This window comes from Phasianus colchicus, chromosome 21, assembly GCF_987193195.1.
Source record: "Phasianus colchicus chromosome 21, bPhaCol1.hap1.1, whole genome shotgun sequence".
NCBI classification, from domain to species: domain Eukaryota; kingdom Metazoa; phylum Chordata; class Aves; order Galliformes; family Phasianidae; genus Phasianus; species Phasianus colchicus.
The window spans coordinates 6,025,072-6,033,921 of NC_143456.1; the positions used below are offsets into that span (position 1 = coordinate 6,025,072).

The window sequence follows — 8,850 nt, forward strand, 5'->3', positions numbered from 1 at the left end:
GTGCAGTTAATTGTGACACTGAGGGAACAAAAGCAAAATGAGAAATTCTGACATAAAATCAGAGTGACGCTTTTGTAAGGTGTAGAGGTGATGCAAACCACCAGCAGACTTGTTTAAACAAATAGATACGTTCTAGTTTTGCTAACGACTCCATAAGCTGCTGTTCATAGCTGCTATCCACCAGCGTTTTAACATCCAAACACTCTCCCCACACTGTCCCTTCAAGCTCAAGTCAGGCACGCTGAGCTGCCCCCACTTCATTCCCACGTGAACAAAGCAGTGGACAAACTCTGTTATACTGCCTTGCACACACTTGGCACTTCTGGTTCAGCACACTGAAAAACAATCAGGTAAACAAATCCCAGTTACTTCAGTATTAATAGATGTTACTTCAGTATTAATAGATGTAATGGGTGTGTAAGAAAGCTACCTGTAAAATCTGTGAGAAAATAGATCTGCTAAAATAAAATAGCAGGAAAAAAAGGTAAGGGAATGATTCGTAACTGAAATTCATTACTTGCTTAAATTAAGGCAGAAAAATGCCAACCATCTGTTTTGTTCACTATATTCCAATTCTGTCAGAAAGAATTCCTGGGCTCCTGGTGCAAAGGTGTGGCTTTCCCTCCCAGAATGCAGAAGGAGCAATTCTGAACAGCCTCCAAAAGCCTAGGAGTGGAGAACAACCTGTTATTTAAAACAATGAGACGTGGACAGAGAACAAGGCTTTCTGGTCTCTACTTTGCAAGGTTCAATACAATTCTCTTGGAAAAAAAAATTACAGTACTTCTGTGTAATAGTTTTCTCTCTTCTTACAGCTGCACCATTGGATACATGAGCCCAGACAGAAATCTGAACTGCAGAAATACTGTTTATAATACAGCACCTTAGTGCTGCAAAGACGTACTAGTTTATGTTTTTAAAAAACGTTGATTATAGTGTGCTGCCTTGTAATGTGTGGAACTGCATATTTCAGTTATTAAAGTTAGCAAGCAAGTCTGTCTGCTGAAAGTCAGTTCCGTGAGTAAACAATGACTCAGTGTGGACTGTATAATGTAGAAGTTATTAGTTACTGTTAGCAAATTTAAAAAAACTCAACTCACAGCGTTATACAAAGACGTATTTCAGAATGGAAAATAGTTTTCCTCCTACTTCTGTGCTTCCAGTTATACTGTTTCAGTGGAATTTAATTTTCTAAAAAGCTAAACAGATCACTATCTCCTTATTACACAACTGGAAATGGACTTATCCCGACATTTCAGCCACGAACAATTACCACAGTGAGAGCTGAATTTACTCTTTTCTGTTCTCAATTCTTCATTGTGGTTAAAGGTGATGCTTTGTTGGACAGGAATATCCTACTCAGACCAGGTACAGGCGTAACGAAAACAGAAGACTATAAAATCCTGAGCATATGGTAATGAAGAAAAGCATGCAGTTGTGAGCTCACCTCAACCCTCTGACAAATACGGGTCTCCAGTTGAATTATAGCTCCTTCAATAATCCTCTGCTTCATTAGTAAAATGGCCAATACATCTGATGATTGTCAGCTGGCACGAGGCACTGCAGATCACTCTAACTAATGAAATGCAACCCTAGACTCTAAGACACAAAGGTTTCCCTGAAGTCTTAAGATCTCCCAACGGCTGTTCTCCAGCTCTGAGTACATGCAGTCACAAAGATTGGGGCCACACATCCCTACGTTACCTTTTGCAGAGGTGAAATCTCTGGTCAGACATCAGAACTATAAGGAAAGACTCAAACATCCATGGTAAACTTTTACCAGAAAAGCATCTCAAAAAAAGTCAGTGACATCAGAATGTAAAGGTACAGCCCTTTAAAGCAAGGGCAAAGTTCATCTTGCATCCAGACATCAGGCTGAATGTCACTGTACCTGTTTTGTCTATGTACATCTTTTTGCATAGCAGCAATTTTAGAAAGCTCCCTTATGGAGAAAAATGTGTTTAGAGTGGAAGGAATTAAGTGTTAGGGATGTCTGTTTTTCTTTTGTCATTCAAAAATCACCCAGTACCTGGCAAAAGTCAGAATACACTCTGACATAATATCCTTTTCTATTTCTGGCACCAACAATTATCCTGTATACTCAGTAACAAAACTGCAGTGACGGAAGGTTGTAACATTTCACAGCATTATGTCCTTACTGCCTAGAAGGCAAGCAGCAGAGCACCCCAAAGGCACTGCCAAATGCTAAAAATCTACGTCCATGTACTCAATTACAGGAAGGGTGGTGTCTGACCTGAACCAAGGTCAGTGTGCCAGTTAAAAGGCTGCAGTGTCACAGTGAAGAGCAGCTCACTGGTCATCACATGTGACCAAGCTCTTTCCTTAAGCTGCAAGGAAAAGCTATCCATGCATGCGTGAATGAACACATCAATTCTAAATACTAACCTTTGTTGTCTTCCAGTACAGGAATTTAATATAAGACAGACTATATGGAAGATCAAACAGAAAAGGTACTGGCCCTGTTGCTCCTTGCTGCATTGCATATTTAATTAAGGCAGGGCCAGGCTTTAAAGGATCCTTTCAGCTTTCCTCCCTACTATGCACTCCAATTGAACAGGGCTCAGTTGCAACAAATTACTTAAGATTTGTCCACTCTATCTGAAACTTCGTTAGCATTTCACATGGACTTACTGCTTCTTACAGCTTTGTTAATGCTTTCCGGGAAGAGCTGCCCACCTACCTCACTAGTGCATCAACAAAGCATGAAGAATGCAAAAGACACAAAATACGTATATTTCCCAGAGAGAACATACAATCCAGAGGCACAGTAGACGTGGCTCCCTCAGGCAGAAAAAATATCTGTGTTTAATCTCACAGAAAGGCAACCCAAGCAAGCCTCATCCACTAGAAATAACGATAGAAGGTTAGATATGTGGTTCCTAATCAAAGTCAGGGATAGTAATCCTAGTCAAAACCAACCACATCACTCATGAGTTGCTTATAATGGGATGAGAGTCAAACACAGCAGAACCCCTGACAGAAGACAAATCCATGCTACGATTGCAGTCATTGGATGCCAGCACAAAGCACCGCTGCCTCCCCCAGTCCCAGCCATTTCTTCCTGCGTCACCACGTCCACGTGCTCACACAATGTGCTCAGCCAGGAAACTCCTCCACAGCGGTTCTTCCCACAGCAGTATTTTAACAATATACACATACACATTTATATTTATACATCTATATATGGCTCTTCAGCCTGTTTGAAAGGAGAAGTAGCTTAGTTTCAGTTGCGTCACTTACAGGGGCAGCAGGACACACCAACCTCAGGGAGATGTGCTGTACTTTTAGCTCTTCTTCATCTCCTTCTCTGCAGCACCAACACCATGCTATTTTTTCCAGGTACAAACTCATTCTACAGAAGACATCAGGTGTCTGAAAGCACCCAGTGAGCAGTACACACCTTCAAACTGTGAGGCAGAGCATTCTAAGCCTGCTGATCCTCAACACTTTGCATGCTGGAACTGTTCAAAAGCATCAGATGAGAGCACATGGCTGCAAAACACAGGAAAGTGATGGTTTACACATTGCTTTGTGGCCATGGCCAGCTGCTGCAGATCATTTCTCATCCATCTGCTGCAGACTTTTTTTTTTATTTTTTGAACAGTGGAAGAGGAATTTGTACAGTTCCTAAAAAGCATCCTGCTTGCACCGCAGTAAGGTTATATCCCATAAGCAAAATGACACTGCAAACAATCAACAGCTCCTAATGCTTGCCTGCTGTTAGAAGAAGACTATTTTACCTTTACATAAAGGTCTCCAGGGAGTTTAAGCTTTTTCTTTTTAGGGGAAAAAAAAACAACACCAAAACTCACTATATTTGATCTGTTTTTAAGTTTTGTTGGCCCCCACTTCTTTTTACCATCCTTCCTCTAGTAGGCTTCGATCAAACATTTAAAAAGTCTTCCATGTGACTTGAATGGTCAGGTCAGAACTCACCTCATTGCTCTTAAGCACACTGTAAAATCTGAAGACACATCATAGAAGTCTTCAGCCATGTAAGTTTCTCCACTGTCAGTTGTGCAAGACAACAAAGAATAGAAATTGCACGCCGACTCCTGAGTCACAGGGGATCTCACACTCCCTTGGTACATTATGACTCAGAGTTATGGTGTTTGGTTTTTTGTTGGTTTGTTTTTTGAGGAAAGATCTGTCCTTTATGCTAGGATAAATTAGGGTAGCATGCATGTAGCCTTGCACTTCATTGGCCACTGTCAGGCAAAACAGAAGACAAGATTTATACTCACACAGGCCCTCCCTAAAAGATGGGATCCACTATCAAAACTGAACATCCACCCCTAAGCATTATGACAGAGGTTGTCATACCAGGGCCTATTGTAAAAATTAAGAACTCATCAGTTCTCTAAGCCCTAGGCAGTTTCTAAAAGAGCTTTAAAAAGTGCTGACAGCTGGTAATTGTCTATTGCTCCAAAATGAGATGAAAGTAAAACGCCTTTATTGCAGCTTGCTCTAAGATGTGGTTCTGTTTTATGGCAGGGTTTGTCCCACCAACCAAGCAAATTCTTCTCACTTGTCACTTGCTAGCATGAAACTACTGTCATCTACAAGAAGTTCTGGAGAAGCCTTTCACCTCCAGCAACAAAGAAAGGATAATTACCAAATGGTCTCTGTCATAGAATCATTCAGGTTGGAAAAGACCTCTAAGATCATCTGATCTTCCACTGACCACCAATGCTGACCAGTCCCTTAGTGACCACGTTGCACATCTCCACATTTCTGGAACACCTCCAGCAATGCGGACTCCCCCACCTCCCTGGGCAGCTGTGCTACTGCAGCACTGCTCTTTTGGAGAAGCTTTTCGTAATACACAACCTGAATCTTCCCTGGAATAACGTAAGGCCATTCCTTCTCATCTTATCAAGTCTTGTATCTCAGAACCATTTTTCCTTCCACAATCTCCCAAAACGTGAGGATGCAGATCAAACAGAGTTAGTTGGAAAATTCAAGTTACCAGAATAAGAAATCAACTCAGCAAAGAGTCCAATTTCTTCCCTAACTGTCTCCACTGTCCCTTGCAGCAATTAAACCCAGGTGTATTAGAAAAGGGGGGAAATGGCACGAAGTAACACAACAGCTGGGGAGCCTTCAGTTTGAGGGGGATCACAGACACGTGGTGCAAACCAGAGAAATTATGGTCCTTGAGAACATCTCCAACTATAAGAGACGACTAAAAATACCGAGCTTCATGAAGGAAGTGCTTTTAGGCACCTGTACTGCCTCTGGCAAACAAGGAAGAATTATCCCAGCACAAACACAAGCGCTATCCGCAGCGGACCGTACCACCACCGTGCACAGCAGCACAAGAACGCGGAAAATAAGTTCGCTACGTACAAAAACTCACTGATTAGAACGAGGCGGGACCCCAGTGACAGCCGTCGGTGACACGGCCGCACCCCCCGGCTCCGGCTGCCCGCTCCATGTGGCCCCGCAGCCCGGCGGGCGGCTCGCCGCGTCGGGACGGAGTCAGACAAGCGTCGCCGGAGCGCGTTTAGTAATGTTGCGGAAGGGGAGGGCGGGGGTTGCTCCGGGTTGCCGGAGACGCGCCACGCAGCCGCCAGGATGCCCGCTGCCGTGAAAGGATCGTTTGTTTCTACCGTGGAAACGTTAAGAGTTTCCGGGAACGCCGCTGACTTCGGGGAAAGGACGGAACCGCCGCCGTCCCGGCTCCCCCCGCCGCACGTCCCGCAGGCGGCAGGCAGTGCTGCGCTCCGGGCAGCCCGCGGCCATGTGGCCGAGCCCGGCACGGGGCGGCGGCGGCGGCGGTCCTCGGTCCTCGTCCCTCAGGCCCCGCCGCCGCCGCCGCCGCCCGCTTCACCTCCTCCCTCCCCCGCCGCACTCACCTGCGCTCCGCGCCCCCCGCCCGCTCCGCTCGGGGCCCTGCGGCGGCTCCGCCAGCGCTTCGGCACCGACTGCCCTCGGGAGCCCGCGCCGCGCCGCTAGTGAGCATGTCCGAGCGCCGGGCATGCGGAGTGCGGGCCGGGCGGGGTGGCTGCGGCCCTGCCCCCGCCCTCACCTGCCGTCAGCCGCGGCCCTCCCCGCACCTCCGCCCTCCCCGACCCGCAGGCGCGGCGGCTCCGCCCGAGGGAGGAACGGCTCGTGCCGCCGACGTTGTTCGGGACAACGGCATCCCCCCGCTAAGCCTTGCTCCCGCATCGACTCGCGATCCCGTCGCTTAAAACGACAGGAGCACCTGTTTGGTCCAGACGCACGGCAGATAAAAAGCTCAGACGCCGATGCTAACTGTACCGTTCCCTCCTCGCCGCTGGCTGCCTGGGGGAAGCACCCGGAGCCTATCTTTGTGACGAGGCCAAAGGGCGAGCTCAGCTCTGGAGCGAAGGCAAGAATCTCTGGCAGGTCGGTGAGACAAGGAGCAGCTCGGTGCAGCTCCCAGGCACGTTACCTTTTGGAGGATCTATACTCAGGATCCACAGCATTTCCTAACAGGGCGAAGCACCCTGAGCTCAAATGCACATCCCATTCTGCAACAGCTCAAAGCATCTCCAGCTACAAGTTTCCCTTTGTTTTAAAGCTCAGTACATCGGAAGCCACTTTGCTCTGCAGCACCAACAGTATTTAAACACTGAGCGCCGTTCTCAAAGTAGCAAATTACAGTTTTATGGACTGTTAATGAGTATTGAAGGCTTTTTAGAAAGCTGAACTAATAGCTTTTCTCTCTATGATGTCTCCCCCAGGATTCTGGCACTTGTTATTCAGAGTGAGGTTTAAAGAAACAGCTCCCTCTGGGAATGACAAGTCTGTCCAGCCAGTGTCCTCTACCATCACTGCATGTCAGTGAGTGTCATTCTGGGACCATTTACTGGAAGCCAAAGAATAGCAGAATCGCTGCCATCTTATCTCATCTCAACAAGGCAGAGCTCTCAGGTTTTTCTGAAGTGAGATGACTACCTAACAATTGTGCAATCTGCACAGTAAATGTCTTAGCTAATTTTCAGATCGAGTTTCAGATTACTTGCTAGAAAGACAATGCTCGGAAACAAGAGCAATATGCACAGATGTGTACTTCAGTATGTGCTGGCTCTGCTCTGAGCAGTCTGCTACCACAACTGAAGACATATTAAGCACTTTATAAGTACCTATGACAAAGAGATACAAATACAGTTGCATTTAAGTATAAATGTTGGTTATTCACCTCAAAGAAAGCATAATAAGTGACACTATTAACCACGATCAGTAATTGTCTTTTTGAGTGCAGAAAATGAAACTTTGACAACAAGACGCCGCCTGGCATTTCACTGGAATCCAGCAGCATGGACAGCCAATACTAAAGAGAAATTAACACTTGTGAAAACCAGCTTTTTTTTTTTTTTTTCCCCCATTAGTATTTCTCAATTCAGGACAGCCTTACTAAGTTGTTTAGCACACAACTAGCCATGCAAGAAAAGAGCAGAGAATAAAAAAGCAGGCTTACAGTCTTATGTTCTCTGTTGCGATTAACCACGCGGATAATTTCTCCTGTAGGAATACATTCAATTTGCAGTTCCATCTTTCCAAGGTAAGTTAGCAAGAAGAAAACCTCAACTAGCTGCAGTCTTTGCTTGAGAGCCCTGTTTTGAGAGGAAGAGATGAATCTCTGTATTTATACTATGTGTAGGTGTGAGCTGAAACAATTAAGTTCAAGACTTGTTTCCACTAGTTACAATGTGTGGAGACAGTTCCAAGAAACATAAATTTATGTTCGTGTTTATTGCTCTAAACTTTGTTGATGTTCCAGTTCTGTCCCAGTGACTTTGGGAAGCCAAGCTGCTGCAGATGCCATTTCATAGGTATTAGCATGAAACAATAATATGGTAAACTTTATAAATGAACCAAGAAATCTTATGGAGAAAAGATTCTTCATCTTCAGCTCTACAATATTTGGTTTCTAGTAGATAGAAAATACTGATGATTCCCATGGTAACTACAGGAAGTTCTTCAAATTACTCTGGAATGAAATCATTATTAACTGAATCCTCAAGTCACTAACTAAGCAGGACAAAGGAAACCAGCTTGCACGGTACTACAGAAAAAATCCCACAGCAAATTTGACAAAAATAAGCTGGTAAATACTATTTGAAGTACAATCACAGCTCTTTACTACAGCTGTATCACTCATTAATGTAGCATCTAGATGTATGCACCCACAATCCACTCCCAGATGCAGATATCCTGACAATGACAACAGAGAATAAAACACTGGTTTGAACATCAGGTATTTCAAGTCTTGCTATTATGGAACAATTCCTTCAATCTTTTCTGGAGAGCCAAACTTGACTTTTCAACTCTCTAGATGAATTTCAGAGGATGCTGCTTCAAGAACAGACACAACAAAGAACTTAATGAAAAGAAATGGCCTGTCACTGTTCTGTCTTTCATATCTGGAATCATTCTTACGCTGGCCTTTGCTGTTATATAGGAGATTGGCCCAGTCCAAAAATCATTTCCTGGACCACTTACTTTCCAATAAAACGTTTCACTGAAAAAGTGATTTTATCACATTAAAAAAGAAAGCAAGCATCTCTGACACTTCCCCAAACAAAACTACTCCAGTTTCAGAAACATGGAGCAATACCTTGTCTGTTTTATCTACCCTTCGTGCAGGGGGACATTACAAAGATTAATGGTCTAGGACACGAAGATTATTTAACTGGAATGATTTGAGACACAGATGCCAGAATTCTGTATAAAAACAAACAACACACACCTAGGAGTTGGCTACAAGGGAGAACAAGATCTAAAGAAGGGCAGACAAAGCAGAAAGGGACTGAAAAAATATACAGAAAAGGGAAAAGAGGAATATAGAGTGGTTTCCAC

The 8,850-nt window shown here is 44.6% G+C and overlaps 1 protein-coding gene across 4 annotated transcripts in view; it reads right to left on the minus strand.

Annotated features, from left to right (window-relative positions):
• The window catches only part of MYO1C (myosin IC), a 53,656-nt gene extending 46,288 nt beyond the window's left edge, over positions 1-7,368 (minus strand). Inside the window, exons 1-2 of one of the 4 annotated variants that reach the window (XM_090122293.1) lie at positions 6,230-7,368; positions 3,422-3,513 (exon numbers count right to left, since the gene is read on the minus strand). The gene's annotated coding sequence lies outside the window, so the exon portion shown is untranslated. Of the gene's footprint in view, positions 1-3,421; positions 3,514-5,380; positions 5,683-5,879; positions 6,024-6,229 lie in introns of those variants that run through there. The other 3 variants (XM_090122294.1, XM_031591733.2, XM_090122295.1) reach the window with 3 other exon arrangements.
• Between the last annotated feature and the right edge of the window lie 1,482 nt (positions 7,369-8,850).